The sequence below is a fragment of the Merops nubicus genome, unplaced genomic scaffold (assembly GCF_000691845.1).
Source record: "Merops nubicus isolate BGI_N331 unplaced genomic scaffold, ASM69184v1 scaffold18825, whole genome shotgun sequence".
NCBI classification, from domain to species: domain Eukaryota; kingdom Metazoa; phylum Chordata; class Aves; order Coraciiformes; family Meropidae; genus Merops; species Merops nubicus.
In genome coordinates, this window is record NW_008610538.1 from 64,884 (window position 1) to 81,061 (window position 16,178).

General features: G+C 45.2%; 1 protein-coding gene across 1 annotated transcript in view; it reads right to left on the reverse strand.

The window, feature by feature from the left end:
- Nucleotides 1-16,178, reverse strand: part of LOC103773577 (protein Jumonji-like) — a gene marked incomplete at its 3' end in the record, with an annotated part of 102,881 nt that overhangs the window by 64,880 nt on the left and 21,823 nt on the right. Inside the window, 1 exon segment of the mRNA XM_008940953.1 lies at nt 8,188-8,329.

Below are 16,178 nucleotides of genomic sequence, written 5' to 3' on the forward strand. Positions count from 1 at the left end.
TGTGGAAACATCCTTGGTCCCTCAGGGAACCAGCCCAAGCTCAAGGTTCGGAAGGACTCTGCTCCTGCAGCTCTCAGTTCTGAAGAGAAGGTGGCAGGTGAGGACAACTGAGTTTGAATCAGACATTGCCTAATGTTTCTCAGTTGCTATAATTTATATTTTATATAAATATATAATTTAGATTTTATATCATTTATATACCTTTGTAATTATTATATGGGTGCTGGGACAAGTTGTTTATATAGCTGCCTACCCACAACATTAAAGCATTCCCAGACTCCTGTACCTTGTTATATCTTCGCCTGTTGGATAGAAGAATCCATTGTCAGCAACCTGTTTGTTCCTTATGAAAATACTCAAAGAACATTAATAACCTGGGTTTTTTTCCCTTTTCAAACTACACAGAGTGATCTCCTTGACTTGCATTATAAAGCAGGTAATCTGTCTTCTTACTATTGCTGTGCAAATCCCTGCCAACAGACTATTCTTGTTGTCTTCATAAGGCTTATTTCATTATAAATGCGCAGCACTAAACATATATTCCACTCGTATCAGAATTTCTGGGGAAAGAGGGGGACAAAAAAAATAATACTGCCATTTTGGTTTTATTGTGGATGAATGTAGTTCTTCAAACAACTAGTGTGGATTTGCATAGCTGACTGAAAGTGGAAAAAAAGAGTAGAAGGCCCTGGCTGATAAGTGGGATTACATTCTGTGGTAGCAGGCAAGAGCTGAACACAAGCACATTATGTAGCTTTTCAATTAGTGAAAAGACTATTCACTAAAAAGGTCCTGGAAGAAGACTTTGGTATCATGAGCAGTCTGTGGCGTCCACACTTGAGTCATAACGCACTGCTCTCTCCAGCACCTACAACACTGAGCAGAAACCCCTCACAAAATTACACACGTGGGCAAAGGGTTGACCTCGTTTTTGCATGAAAGCTGCTAAGTCTAATGCTAAAGAGACTGTTCGTAATTATAGATAAAAATGATTTGACAAAAAAAAAAAAACCCAAAGGTAAAAAGAAACCAACCCTGAGTCCCCTCAAATCTTTTGCCAGCTCTGCTGCTTTTGCAGCTCAAGGTGAAAAGGCTCTATCACTAAAAGAAACCACTTAAATTAGCAGCTTGCCTAATACGCAGACGTTTGCATACCCTCAGCTGGTTTCTTTTGGAGCTGAGGGAGCAACACAGCTCTGCCAGCCACCAGCCAAAGGAGACTGGTGTACCCACCTCCCCCTCCTTGGCCACACACTCCCAACTTTTCATTTGACAAACCCGTCTTGCCCCACAGCGAGCCAGCTCAAGGAGTTAAGTTGGCATCTAGAAATAAACATTTTTTAAAAGGTAAAGAGGAAAATGGAGCAGAGAGCAGTGAGCCAGCAGGAGGCAATGTGTAGGAGCACATCCCACAGACTGACCTTGCTGTAGCACACAACCACACTTCTCATGGTCACATGCTTGAGACTGTGAGCAGAAAGCTGCTGTATTAATTAAAGACCTCAGAAGATTCCTAATAAGGAACTTCTGGCCAATCTAGCTGTAGCAGCTTAAAACACTACTGCTCCCAGTGGGTTGTGCCTTTCTCCTGTGGCCAGCAACGTTCCCTGAAGCAGAACTGGGCAAAGTGTCCTCTCCCAGAAGCTCTGCACGTCCTCGGTCCAGTGGGAGATGTTCACCCCTCTGCTGCTCCTGCAAAGGGTGTTCTTCAACCCTATTTTTCTTCTACGCTAAACAGTCTTCCCTGTTTCCCTTAATGGAGAAAATATTAACAGAATCAGAGTACCCTTTTGGTTGGGAAAGACCTTTAAGATCACTGAGTCCCACAATTAACCTAACACTACAAGTCCACCATTAAACCATGTCCCTGTGCAAAAAGTATTCTACCATTAAGTAAAACAACAACAACAAAAACCCACAACATTTAAAGCTTAGAAAGCTTAGCAATTCTTACAATCAGTCAACCTCCTCCCACACAGGCTCCCTCCTCACAGGCTTCTATTAACACAACTTTGCAATGAAAGATAAACGCACTTGTGTGTTTGGCAATTCCCGTGTGGATTTCTGGGAAGGGTGCCACGTACATAAGCAGCCACCTGAGGAGTACCAGGAAGCCAGCAAGAGCCTCCTGTCACCAAAGAGCAACTCACTGTCACATCAGGTCTCCTCTGCACAGGTCTCTCCTTGGGTAAGGGCAGCAACTGTTGCTAGAAAGCATAGAGCTGTCTCTGCACACTGTTAAGAACTGCCGGTGGTTGCACCCTGAAGAGTTGCCCATAAAAATGTACAAGCAGCCAGCACAGGGACCAAACACCTTTGGGCTGTTACCTGCTGATCTTCTCAAGTGAGAATCATAGCTGGAAATCTGAGATTCACAGCAGGACCATGCAGCTACACTGAAGTTACACTCCTCCTTCAGCAATTTGCTTTTTCATGGGGTTTGAAAATGTACCATCTTTACTCAGTGAAGACCACAAAATCATAGAAACACTGAGGCTGGAAAAGACCTCCAAGATCATCAACTCCAACTGTCAACCCAGCATGACCATGACCTCTAAACCATGTCATGAAGTGCCATGTCTACACATTTTTTTTACCTCCTCCAGAGATGGTGACTCCACCACCTCCCTGGGCAGCCTGTGCCAGTGCCTCACCACTCTGCCAGGAAAGAAATTCTTCCTAACATGCAATCTAAACCTCCCGTGGAGCAACTCAGCCCATTTCCTCTTGTCCTATCAAAAGTTACTTGGGAGAAAAGACCAACACCCACCTCATGACAACCTACCTTCAGGGAGTCATAGAGAGCAAGATGGTCTCCCCTCAGCCTCCTTTTCTCCATGCTAAACATTCCCAGTTCCCTCAACCACTCCTCAGAAAGCATGTTCCCCAGGTCCTTTACCAGCTTTGTTGCCCTTCTCTGGACCTGCTCCAGCACCTCAATGTCTTCCTTATACTGTGGCACCCCAAACTGAACCCAGTACCCAAGCTGTGGCCTCACCAGTGCTAAGTACAGGGGCACAATCATTTCCCTACTCCTGCTGGACACATTATTTTTGATACAGGCTTTTGATAATGCTGGTGGCCTTCTTGGCCACCTGGGCACACTGCTGGCTCATGTTCAGTCATCTAACCACCAGCACCCCCAGGTCCTTTTCTGCCAGGCAGTTTCCAGCCACTGCCCCAAGCCTGTAGCATTGCAAGAGGTGGTTGTGACCCAAGTGCAGGACCCAGAGCTTGGCCTTGTTGAACCCCATACAGCTGACCTCAGCCCATCGATCCAGCCTGTCCAGATCCCTCTGCAGAGCTCTCCTACCATCAAGCAGATCAACACTCCTGCTCAGTTTGGTGTCATCTGCAAACTTACTGAGGATGCACTTGATCCCCTCACCCAGATCACTGATGAAGACATTAAACAAGCCTGGCCTCAAAACTGAACCCTGGGGAATACTGATGGGACTGGCTGCCAGCTGGATTTAACTCCAGTCACAATTCTCTGGGCTTTGTCATCCAACCAGTTTTTAACCCAGTGAAGAGCGTAGGCCACGAGCTGCCAGCTTCTCCAGGAGAATGCTGTGGGGGACGGTGTCAAGGGCCTTACTGCAGTCCAGGCAGACAACACCCACAGCTTTTCCCCCATCCACTAACGAGATGATCTCCCCTGGTCATAGAAAGAGACCAGGCTGGTCAAGCAGGACCTGCTTTTTACACCCCCCTGCTGCCTGGGCCTGATGCCCCGGCTGTCCCACACGTGCCCTGGGAGCGTGCTCAGGATGAACTGCTCCAGGACCTTCCCTGGTGGAAAGGCCTGGAGTTCCCCAGATCCTCCTTCCTGCCCTTCCTGTAGATGGGCATCACATTGGCAAGTCTCCAGTCATCTGGGACCTCCTTGTTAGCCAGGACTGCTGGTCAATGATGGAGAGAGGCTTGGCGAGCTCCTCCACCAGCTCCCTCAGCACTCTCAGGTGGATCCTATCTGGCCCCATACACTTGTGAGGGTCCAGGTGGCAGAGCAGGTCCTTAACTGTTTCCTCCTGGATTATGGGGGGTTCATTCTGCTTGCAGTCCCTGTCTTCCAGCTCAGGGGGCTGAATATCCTGAGGACCATCCAACCTTATCAGGCCTGTATACCAGTGCTTTTGTCCATCTCTCCCAGAAGTGCTGAACAAAGTACCAACTGCTCTCACTCACGTGGCAATTAGACAGCAACCCATTACATGACAGACTCTGTGGAACATCTGAGTGCTCTGCTTATGCCAAATGTTAGAACAATGCTGACACCTCCCCACTGGCTGAAAGCAGGATTTACTACTTAGGATTTCTCCCCTGCTTCCTCCCAGACCTGGGCACTAGTAATAGACAGAGCACAGATCAACTGTTTTTCATTCTTTTGAGTGTAAACTCAAGCACGTCTAAGTCATGGAAGATTTTGAAGTCCTGGCTTGTCACTACTGCCTCTGCCATTCCCCCACAAATCCCAGTTATTCCATAAGTAGGACTCACAATTCTTGGTCTGATGTAGAGACTTGGCAGAGCCAAAGCTGTACACATACTTCTCCTCCTTACCACCTCCAGCCTGTCACAGCTGAAGCCTGCAGCTTCACAAAAGGCAGGCTGCATACTGTCAGTAGTGTTCAATGATTTCTGTTTGCAGTCTAAACCTACACTTAGAAAGAACCGGAGACTTCCGCAAAGCTGGCTGAGTAGGAAGCTTCCTCCAGTCCTCAGAGAGCAAAGGTGTTAATTGCTGACAAAGTACCCACAGGCCAGTTGGAGCCCTCTGAAGCCTGACAGTGCCAGGCCACAGTGTTCAAAAGCCTGGTCTGTTAAACAAAGTGAGGTCCTGAACCAAATCTGCAGCGTTAGATGAAATCAGCACTTTCACCAGAACCACAGTCCCTCTCCTCCCATCATGATGCTCTCTTTATGGCACACGTGTCTCTTCAGTCAAGCCATGTGGCTAGGAAAGAAGCTGAAACTGAAAACACAAACCTGAAGCAGTGCCTGGTTGGGGGCTTTACTCTTGTGTTACACAGCTTGGCCTCTACGTGTGAAATAAGGAATACTCAGCAGTAACCTCCTCGCTGGTCAGCAGGCAGGCTGGTAGGGATCTACCTTCTCCATGGCTGCTTCTCAGCATCTACCTATCTCCAGCCAAGTCCTCTGACCATCAGGTCACTAGGAGCATCCACTGCCTAGTTCTGACCCACGGAAAACCTATGCCAGGGATGGCTGGCATGGTGAGACCAGAAAGCAAAGCTAACTGGTAGCAAATCCACCCTCTGCTCAGCTTGCTATGAGAATTGGCACCTGCTATTCATCCAGGCTCTCATGCAAATTGTCTCTGAAACTGGAAGAGTGTGCCTCAACCATAAATGCAAATTCAAAACACACACGTGCTGCACACACACTATCTCCTGCTCTAGCAGGGGGGAAAATGTTGCCAGATTAGACCCCCAAACTGACCACCCTGGGGGCCAGAGAACTGCCAGACACGACAGCTGGGAAGAGGAGGGAAGAAGAAACTGGGAAGAGGATGTTTGGCTCTGTGGTACCTGCCTGCCACTCCACTGATGAACTGCAAGGTTTAGCTTTCAGCTACTACACCAACTGGAGCCCCTTACAACAGCCTCCCTAACTTACCATGCTTACTTGCTTAAGCACATTTTGTTTCCATCACTGGTGTGAAATACAGGTACCTGTTCCTCTAGAAGATGACAGGTTCAAGTTTCCAAAAGAAACATTTCTGCCGTACACCAACCCCTCACACCCCCCCAACTCTACAAGCCATAAAAAACTGAATAGTAACTTACATATAAAGCACAGTTCAAACACCACAGGAAACCTGGCACTCAACACTCACTGTATTCCACAGAGGAAGTTCCAAACACTTGTGCTTCACTGAGTGCACCAAGCCCTAAAATCATTTCACTGTGTGTACAGCCAGCTAGATACCACACTATTTCAAGATGACAGATACTTTTTTTGTGAAAGAGAAAAAAGTACATGAAGTAAATGCTGAAGCTACACTGTTTAAAGGTGTATTTTAGTACAAGAGTGCCATTGTTCAGCACACACAGCTGAATGGACAACTGAAAAGTCTGACTTTGAGGAACCCTGAGGGAAGACAAGAAGGGCACAGTTTCTCAGAACTGGATGAGCTGAAGCAGTGAATCCACAGAACCCATTTCAGTCCCATTCCCCCTTCCTCATCCTGTGTCCACCCTGTGCCTCTGGCACAACCCTTTGCAGGATCCCCAGATGATCTGGACTGAGGAAACATTACGTACTCAGCTAAACAAAGAAACCCTACTAAATGGAAACAAGAAGATGACAACAAAACACTCCACATGCTGCAGTACTGCTTAAGAGATGGAGCCCAGAGGAGGTTTGTCTGCAAAGAGGAAGCTGGGGGAGGAAAAAAGTAGATAAATGTCTGTGTTGGGTGTAAATGGCAACAAACCAGGAATGTGCATCCTCCTTCACAGCAAGTGCTGTACTGTTTCAACAGTTCACGATGCATGAAGAAGAACTGAAATGATGCCTTGCCACCCACAAAAGCCAGAAAAATATTTTTCATCTTGGCTTCTGGTTTGGGAGGGGTTGTTTTGGTTTTAACTCAAAAAGTCCCAAAAGCACTGAGTTCCCTCTTATTAGGCCTGAGCCACTGAGCTGCTTCTCAAGTGTTTGAATCCCCAGGGCCAAAAACTAGCAAATATTCCTCAAAAAATAATTTCACCTGCAATACCCAAATGCGGTTTCTTGGAACCTGGACTGTGCAGGGCACCAGGAGCAGGGACAGTATAAAGGACAAGCCCCTCCTGCTCCCCACTAGCCCTAGGAGAGGAAGGGGACACACTCTCAGTTGCACTGCTGGTTGCTCCTGTTGCCATGCTAGGAACAGGAGATGAAAACACACACAGGTTAAAAATGAAGAACCCTGACGAAAAGCCTCAATTCATCTTCCTCTTGCTATTATTTTTAATCCTAACCAGCTCCTCAAACCCACTCGGTGCAACCATACAAGTGGCTGTGTCAGCACAGCTGAAGAACAAGGGGACAAGAGGGCAGCAAAAACTCCTTAAGATAACACCAAGCAGCAGTGACAGCATGGTGGAATGATGACCACTCTCTCCCAGGATCACACCCTCGGTGGATAGTGGCTAAATGTGTAAGCAGAAACAATTTTCAAACCTCTGTTATATCTCACAGAGCCAAAAATAAACAGACAAATACCCAGCCAGCAGCAGGACACGATAAGCCTTACAAAATTTCTACCAGTATGGAAGATAACACAAATCTTACTCTGAGGCACTGGAGGAGCTTAAGTGGGCATACAAACGAGACCTGGAGTTTGGTGCCTGGGGAGTAGAAAAGGTTGTGGGCACCAGGGGTGGGTGACACGGGAACAGGAACAAGGGGGTGTCCAGGAAAGCACTGCTCTCCTCACCCCAGCCTGGCTTCTCAGGGGAACCACGAGGTTGTGCAGGTAACAGGAAAGCTTCTGCTCTTTGAATTTTATGGTTCGTTTTGGCTCGGGACTAGGAGGCAAGAAGTGTGAAGGAGAAAGGTGGAGAAAGCATCCTCCATTTCTCTCTTTAAAATGGCATTTTTCAGACATTCAGGATAAGAACTCCTACGAGTTCAACAAGGACCTCATACCTGACTTCTAGGAAAGAGAAGGCAGTTTGCTACAGAGCAATCCTTTGCAAACAATACCCACCACATTGCCTTACTATACAGTTTCTCTTCTCAGAAACATCCGTTGCCTTTTTTTTTTTTTTTAACTTCACACGGTTTCATTCACAGAAAATTAAAAACAACAACGGGAACAATAATTACTTTAGTGATGCTTTCCTTGAAATTACACACACATACATATTGACTTGTCCCTGAAAGGCCAAAGGAGGGGTATGAGAGGGCAGGCTTGAGGCATGTAAATTAGCAATTACCTACTGCAAAAGAACAACAGCTCTTCAGTGCTTTCCAAAACAAAAAGAAGAACCATCTATACCCATGAATGAAGCAAAATTTACTATATTCTTACAGCTACTGGGACTCCATACTGGAAGGTCTGTTTATGGCAGGGCAGTATGTGCAACCATGCCCTGCTGATCACATAATCACAACCCTGTAGCACAGAAGGGAGAAAGCAGCAAGGCTGTACTTTAGTCATAATGCACTACTGACCTTTTCCTCGAGGGCCCTTCTTCAAAATCTGAAGAACTAACATCGTTGCTCGTTGAGGACACTTGCGACGCATCGTCCTTCTCGTTCTCCAGCTGTTCTGATCCTGGTCCTAATCCTTTAGGCTGGCCGTTAGTGAGAAGTCCTGCAAACGTGACAAAGTAGTACACAACATTCAAAACCTGCATTACTGGTGCCAAAGGGATTTACAAGAACTCACGCGTGACACTAACAGTAGAGAGCTGATGCTCAAAGCAACTACCTTGCAAAGAGGCAGACAGCTAACATTGATTTTGCACAGAGGTGCTCCAATAAAAACCTGGCTGACTGTGTGCTTCTTGTTTGGTTACCTGTAAGGCCCCAATCCCAAATAACCACACTATGAGTGTTTGTGACAGTATTTATAATCTTGTCACATCCCTTATTCAGAAGGGGACACAGCTGAGTCAAACTCAGCCCTGTTTTACAGAACTCCTATTGACTTGCATAGATGTGAGTCTTTTGCATTTATCTGTAGATCAATATAAAATTAAGCTTCCATTTGGTCCAATTTGTCATTTTGCTCTTTATTCTGCTGTTTCCAACTACTGCGATTTATGATCCTTTAAAAAAAAAAAAATCCTAAATCCCAAAGGGGTGAACATCAGACATCTGTTTCTTGACTGATTCTTCTGGCCAAGTGTCACACTCAACTACAGAAACTCCAGACTGCCAGCAAAGGTACACAGGGCAGGGGAAATGGCTGCCATGGCTGCCTTCCCTCCCCTGGGGAATACCACAGCAGGCAGAGTCCTGGAGATGGAAGGAGGCAGCATCGGGCCCTGCTCAAGTATAACATTTAACAAATACTGTGTATTCTACTCAAACAAGTAACTACACTGTAACAACAACTCTTACAAACACCGGGAGACACTTAACCACTCACACTTAAGGAAGAATTAAAATAGTAACATTCTTCAACAGGCTTTGGGATGACAAGAAGAAAAATTACTAACAATTTTATCAGCTCAGTATTTACTTGGTGCTTCAAGAGCTTCTTACTGAAAGAGCTGCAGTTTTACCCAGGAGAATCCCTTCCCACCTCGCCACCGAAACTGTTTGGCAAATGGCATAACAAAGCTTTGTCTCACAGCTTTAAGTCCTCAGAGAAATGCTGGCAGGATCTCCCTCCCTCGGTCATCTCAGTCCCCTTTCCTACCATGGGACCTCAGAAAAGGGAACAGGGAAGGGGCTGACCGCTTCCAAGGTACCTCTGTTGTCAGGAAAACCCCCATTTAGCACCATCAATGCACTTACTCATCACGTAACTGAGCACTCTACCAAGCTCATCTTTGAAGAGACACAGAAACATAACCAGAGCAAGGCATGTCCTCCAGCAAGCTGCTGGCTCCAAGTCCCAGTGCCTTGGCCACAGCTCCTTCCCTTTATTTATTTACTTCATTTATTCACTGCTGGCTTGGGCACTATGACTACAAGTGATCTATCATCTGCTGGTGGGCTCTGAACTTCTCAGGGCTCACATTTCCAGTCTCATCACTCTGACTGTCCATTTTCAAATGGCCTAATCCAAAGTCTGTCTCATCACCACATCAGAGCATTCTCTTCCTTTTCCAGTCAAAGCTTGCTCTTATTCATTCTGAATGACACCACATTTCCCTTGGCTTGCAGTCAAGAAGTGGCTGCATGGTGGCCAGGTGCTGCAGTTTGTATGCATGCTGTTGTAAAAATCTACCTACAAAGCAGAAGCTTGGATTTCTTGCAATGAACTGGTAGCTCTTTTTTTTTTTTTTTTTTTTTTTTACAATATGGAGCCCACAAAGCAAAAGTTGAAATTAAGCACTGATTTTTGTATTCAGACGTCTCTTGTAGCTGGCCTAAGACTGGCAGAGAGAAGTTAAAGGACCCAATTTACGTTTCCACTCCTCTTGTTACATTCCTTTTGATGCTTCCTTTCCACTGAAGAGATCTCTAACTGTAACCCAGCAAATAATACCACTTCCAGTATCAGCACGTGGTCCTGCCACAGGGTTTGTAACGTAACACACGGAAATGGCGCAGGGTGACAGCAACCCTTCAAAGCATTCCCAAGAAAATGAAGGTGACCTTTTAAAAAACATTGACTACATTATACTCCTATGCTGAATTCACCCTCACTAGAAGTCCTAGTGCCCAAGTTTCTTCTTCAGAAAGTTTCAACTTTGGCTTTTCATTTTTCCACGAAACCACCGCTGATAAAATTCACAATTTTTGAACCCCAGAGAAGTCTAAATCAAGCATATCATTTGAGGCCTGATACTCAGTAACTTAACTCTTATGGCAGAACTTAATTAGGTTTTCCAAAAGCAATATTTGTCCTGGAGACTTGCCATATGTAAAATCCAGCAACCTGAAGTATATGAGCCAAGAAAATCACCTTTCAGGCTGTCAACTTGCACACACTTGGAAGGCAATTTTTATGCATCCTTTCACCCCGCCAAACCATCACTGCACTTGGAAGACAAGCATGATTTGTGTCCCTGAAGGAAAAATATTGGTTTGTCTCCTACTATCCGTCATAACCAGCACCATCCCAGAACACAGCAGTATTGCCAGTAACTCAAGTCAGCCACAGTCAGCTGAAACTAGTTAAGGCAAGCACCCTAAAAGAGAGGCAGGAAACTGCAAATGAGAGCTATTGATAAATAATGGGAGCGAGTGTCGTGTTCTGCAGGTTTTCAAAGCTGGGGTAATTGCAAAATCCACTGGGAAGGGATGAGAGGCAGGGACAGCCAGAGCCCACAGCCTCCTTCCAGGCACTGGAGAGCAGCACACGCTGAAGCAGGCTGTTAGGAGGTTTATTGCCACTCCATCATTTTTACATCAAATACGTTCCGTTGCCCCCAGACACCTCCTCCTCCAAACGCCACTCCTGCTATCTCTAACCGCAGCAAGCCCCGTTCTTTTCTGCTGTAAGCTAGAAAGGCTCTGGAAGCCCCAGGGTGGGGTGGGGACCCCGCAGTTGTGCCAAGTGACACTCGGGCACCCCCATCACCATTAAGGGGTTGGCACTGGTGCGGCTGACGGGACATACAGGGCTGCTGGTGCACTGCAGGGATCAGATCCGGCACACGTCGGCCCATGTGGGTTTGACTCTCCAAAGTCAACCAAGCTCCAAGAAGCAGCAGAGATTTGTGCTTCATCAAAGCCAAGTACTGCAATTGTATGTGTATCTAAAGAGGGTAAAGCAACCAAGCAAGAAAGTACTCTTTTGCACAGTCTGGAGACCTGAGCCACTCTTTAATCCTGGCTACTTTGGAGCACCTAGCAGTAGTCAAGGAACCAGCAAGCCATCAAGAGCCAAATAAAATCAAAGGACAAACTGTTCCTCTCTACTGCTTTCCATGGCAAAGCCCATGACCAGTTCCATTCTCAGCCCCCATGAGGTTCAGCTCAGCCCCAGCTCCCACTGCCTGCTCCCCTGGCAGCTGGACTCGTGGCAAACCACAAGGCCTGAATATCTAGGCAGAATAAATCAGGGTTGATAAAAATAGACTTTATTCCTGTAATATGAAGTGTTTGGTTTAAAAGTAAAATTAGTTTTTTAAAATATTTAAAAAAAAAAACAAACCCAAATCTCATTAAAATTGAATTTGAAAGTACAGCAACTGGGATTATAAATTCGTGTAGGATTTCATATATTAAAACGACTTACGTGAAACAATAATTTATATAGAGAGTGAAGCAGTGCATATTTGCTGCCAAAGTTTAAAAGGAACTGAAACACTGAACAGCTCAAAGTCACTGAACAAACACCACTCTAACAAAGTCAGTAATAATGAATTATTTAATTAAGTCAGAAATACAGGAACTCAAATATCAAATGACATCTCTGGTTCCTAAAATACACTGTCCTGGCTAAGAGATCAAGACTAGATACTTCAAGAGAAAGGCCAATTAGTAATTCCTCAAGAGAATGGAGAGAGAAATGGAGATCCTAGCATCCCTTCTAAAATGTATCTCAGCCACATAAATGTCAGCTTCACAGTTTTGCTCAATTCTTTTTTAAACTTCCACATACGCTGTGACAGCAAACTGCAATTTTAGTTACACACTGCTTAAAAAGAAAAAAGAAATCCACTTATCAGCTTCCAACTGCATTGAGAAGAGGCAGCAAATGTGAAGATTACATCCACTCTGTTACAAGCCTCTGCTTCAGCCTTCTGCACCTGGGTCATTATTGAAGAGACTTCTGTCACCTCCTTTTTATTTGCCTTCCACGCTCTGTTTTCAGCTCTTTCTGAGGTTACCAGGTTTGTTTGTTTGTTTTCACAGGCAGGAAGGGCTCTGCAGTGAGCTGAACCATGACCCAGGGGTAACACAGGTATCATGGCTTTACAACCTCTGCAGAGCTGCTCCCTCCTGTTCCCATGGCACCTCGCTACCCCCTTTGCTGCCTGACTGCGGCTGCTCCCCGAGGGGGGCCCTGCTGAGCCCCCTCCAGCCACGTCCCTGTCACCAACACCAGGGGGTGCGCAGAACAGTTAAATCTGCTCCAGTGAGCTTCCTTCAGGGGGCTTGTGCTGACTCCAGTGGATTGCTTCTCACAACAGCCTTGCAAGACTTCTATCCCAGTGCAGGCAAGGCTTCATTTATAGGGGTGCAGATTTGCTAACCTCGCCATTTTTGGTGATACACGCACTCTTTCAGCAGCAACCCACAACTTGTATTCTCAAGCCATGATCTAACCCATCTCTGGTCAGCTGGAGAGGTGGCTGACAGGCACATGCAGGGCAGGCCTTGGGAGCACCTGAAGACATGATGCAAAACGACAGCTCCTGGGAACTCAGCAGACAGTGAAACACCACGTAAGTGTAAATACAGAGGATGAAAACAGAGAAGAAAGAAAGAAGGAGAGAGCAGCAACACGAGAGAATACGGAAAAAATGCAAGGGATTAGTTAGTTGGTTTTAAGAATAGATGAGATTACAATTAGTGGTATGTTCTTCATTACTGAAATTACTAAATAATCATGAAACCAAGGTCTGAAAAAAAGTCAGTACCACGTGGCTAGCTGAACACAGTGGCTGGCTCAAAGGACTTTCACCATGCTTCCAAAATGCTATTTCTATATCATTTACTTCACCAACAAGGCATCTGAGCACGGACATTTCCAAGTTTTTGCAACAAGAAGCAACACCTATTTTAGTTTGCCATTTCCCAGTCCTAAGGCAACTTGGGAAAAGAAATACATCCAACTGTATTTCCAGTCAGTTCCCACAGTCAGAGGCAAGCCACAAAGCCATCATGTTAGAAAAATCAGTCATTGACACCACGCAAACACAAGCCAAAGATATCAAAAGCATTAACTGGTCTGAATAAGGGGGATCTCAACATGAGACTGTATTCAGAGCTTCCCATATAGGATGAACACCTGAGGTCAGCAGGTCTGCCCAGCCCAGGGCAGCCATACTGCAGGTCTCAGCTACACATGGAACGTAAAACTGCTCCTGGGTGCTTCCTGGCCACACAGGGACACCCACTTCCCACTGCCAAGAAATACTGCCTCCCCCAGGCACCCTCCTCCCTGCATTCCTCCCTGAGCCCTGCAAGCTGAACCACTTGGGGCTGCTACAAAGGCCCAGTTTCCAGGGCAATTGGCAAAACAAACACAGACAAGTTACAAGAAGTTTAAAAAGTGGATTTACTCAAAGCAGCATTCTCACCCCGCTGGGACAGCAGTGTTCTTTATGAGCATGCAGCAGCAGGGTTGTAGTCAAGCAGGCACGGAGCTAAAGCTCTGTTAGCTTAAGGAGCAGAGTGCCTGTCCAAACGCCAGCTCTGCAGCCCTGGGAGTCATACAGCAAAGCTTGGGTTAAAAAACAAACACACCCACTTTTCTTCTTTTTGCATTGTCCCATTTAGGAGAGCTGCCACAAATGTTAGAAAGCTAGGAGGGTAACCATCCCACATCATGGTCTGAAGGGTCTGTGCCATCTGAACATGGACAAACTCGGGTATAACTGTTCCAAGGAAGACCACCAACATAAGTTCTATGCCTAAAATACAGAGGGATGGGAAAGCTACTACCTTAAACTCTTTAACTGTTTACTCTGGCCCTTAGTTTCACACAGGTATGAATAATATAATACAATGCTAAAATATATTATATTTTGCATGTTCTCTATGAGAATACATATAATAATTATATTATAATCATTATCTAATAATTATACAGAATAAACCTTACACCTCTTGTTCTCCTTTAACCTAAAAACTACGGGTCTTAACAGTTTATTATGAGCTGTAACTTTATACACAAGTTTACTTGCAAAGTATTGTTAATTAACAGGCCTCACTCATTTTCCAGAAGTAATAAACAGCTGCAATACAACACAAATTCACATCCTGTTGCCTGTAACCCTAAATTCATCATCTTCTACCCAAAACACCCTTCCATACTATGTGCTGCAACACGACCAGAATCCTGGTAAGCACGTTAAATGAAACCATTAATCATTTGGTGCTGAGTTAAAATGTAATGGTATCTCCAAAACATCTGCAGCCTGCATTAATCAGCATACTGTACAGTTACTGTATTTAGCTGTTGTACAGCTATGCACAAAAGATAATTCTGCTTTATAGTGCCAATGCCATCTGTCACACTGTCACAGCATGACAAGGTATCACGTTACATATTAAAAAGGCAACACGCCTCAAAATAAGGCTTGTTTTCAGGCCACACTCATCTTAGAGACTAAAAAAATGGGGTTTTGTCATACTAAGATAATTTAAAAGAAAAACAAAGCAAAATATTTTTCTCTGGGAAAAGAGATACCAATTCCCTGCTCATTTTTTTTTTTTTTTTTAGGGATAGCTGTCATACAGAAAATGCTATTTGGGTCTAATTTGGTAATGCAAACACACAGGTTTTCTGTCTCTAAATAAAGAAACCACAGCATGAAACAGTCGCTGTTCCTATGCTGCTGCATTGCCACCATGATGGTAACAAATGGTACCTGGGCTTTGCAGGTGACAAGCCACCAAACGTTAGGTTATTGTGGTGCACAACAGAGCGTGTGTGTAAAGCAGCACTGGTATGCCCAAAACCATTAGCAAATAGCTGGTACAGGCTTCACAAGTGATTGGAAGAGTGCTTTTATGTGTAGATATACATCATCACTATGGAAGCCAAGCATGAATGACATCACACCACGAGATGTGTTTGTCAGCCTGTCTAGAGACAAGATCACCAAGGGATTGGATTAAATAATGCAGGTTGAAGGAAGCTCCTCACTCCCATTGCATCTCCATCCAATATTGCTATTAAGCAACCGAGACATTTATTTGACTTTGTTTCCTGTGTATGAGCCCGTTACCAAGTACCTGTTGGCAGGGCTAACTGAAACAATACTGTCCCGGGTGTTTCAACACAACACTTTCAAGGGTGGTTTGGTTTGTTTGGGGCAGTTTGGTTGGTGGTGGTGATACTGACTTTGTAGAAACAAGAATGCAGCAGCCAAAAATGAACCTAATTTAATTCTGCCAGGAACCTTCTCCAGGCCATAAGACATATTTCAAGCCTCAGTTTTATTATGAAATACGCATCTGGAAGACATTTCAAAACAAATAAATCAACCAACCAACCCAACCCTACTAATGCTTGAAACTTTCCACATACAGAGACAAAAAAACCCCACCTGAAGTCTTCTGTTATAACTTCAGTTATTTTAGGTTTATCTAATGACAGTGACAAAATCTATTCAAAGGGATCCCCCTATTTGATTGAAGACACTTCTCTGCTTTCAAGGACACAATATCCTGACTCACCCAGGGAACCACAACAAGTCTTTCTGGCACCTTACTCTTCCTAAGGCAGAGTGGAGGCCATCAGCCTGGGCTCCATGGTGGCATGGCCTGGATGTGGGAGGGAACAGGAGTACCAAACAGGCTGAGCAGCAGGGAAGGTGTTCATACACAAATGAAGGAGGGAGCAGCAGGAAATATGACTCCCAAAA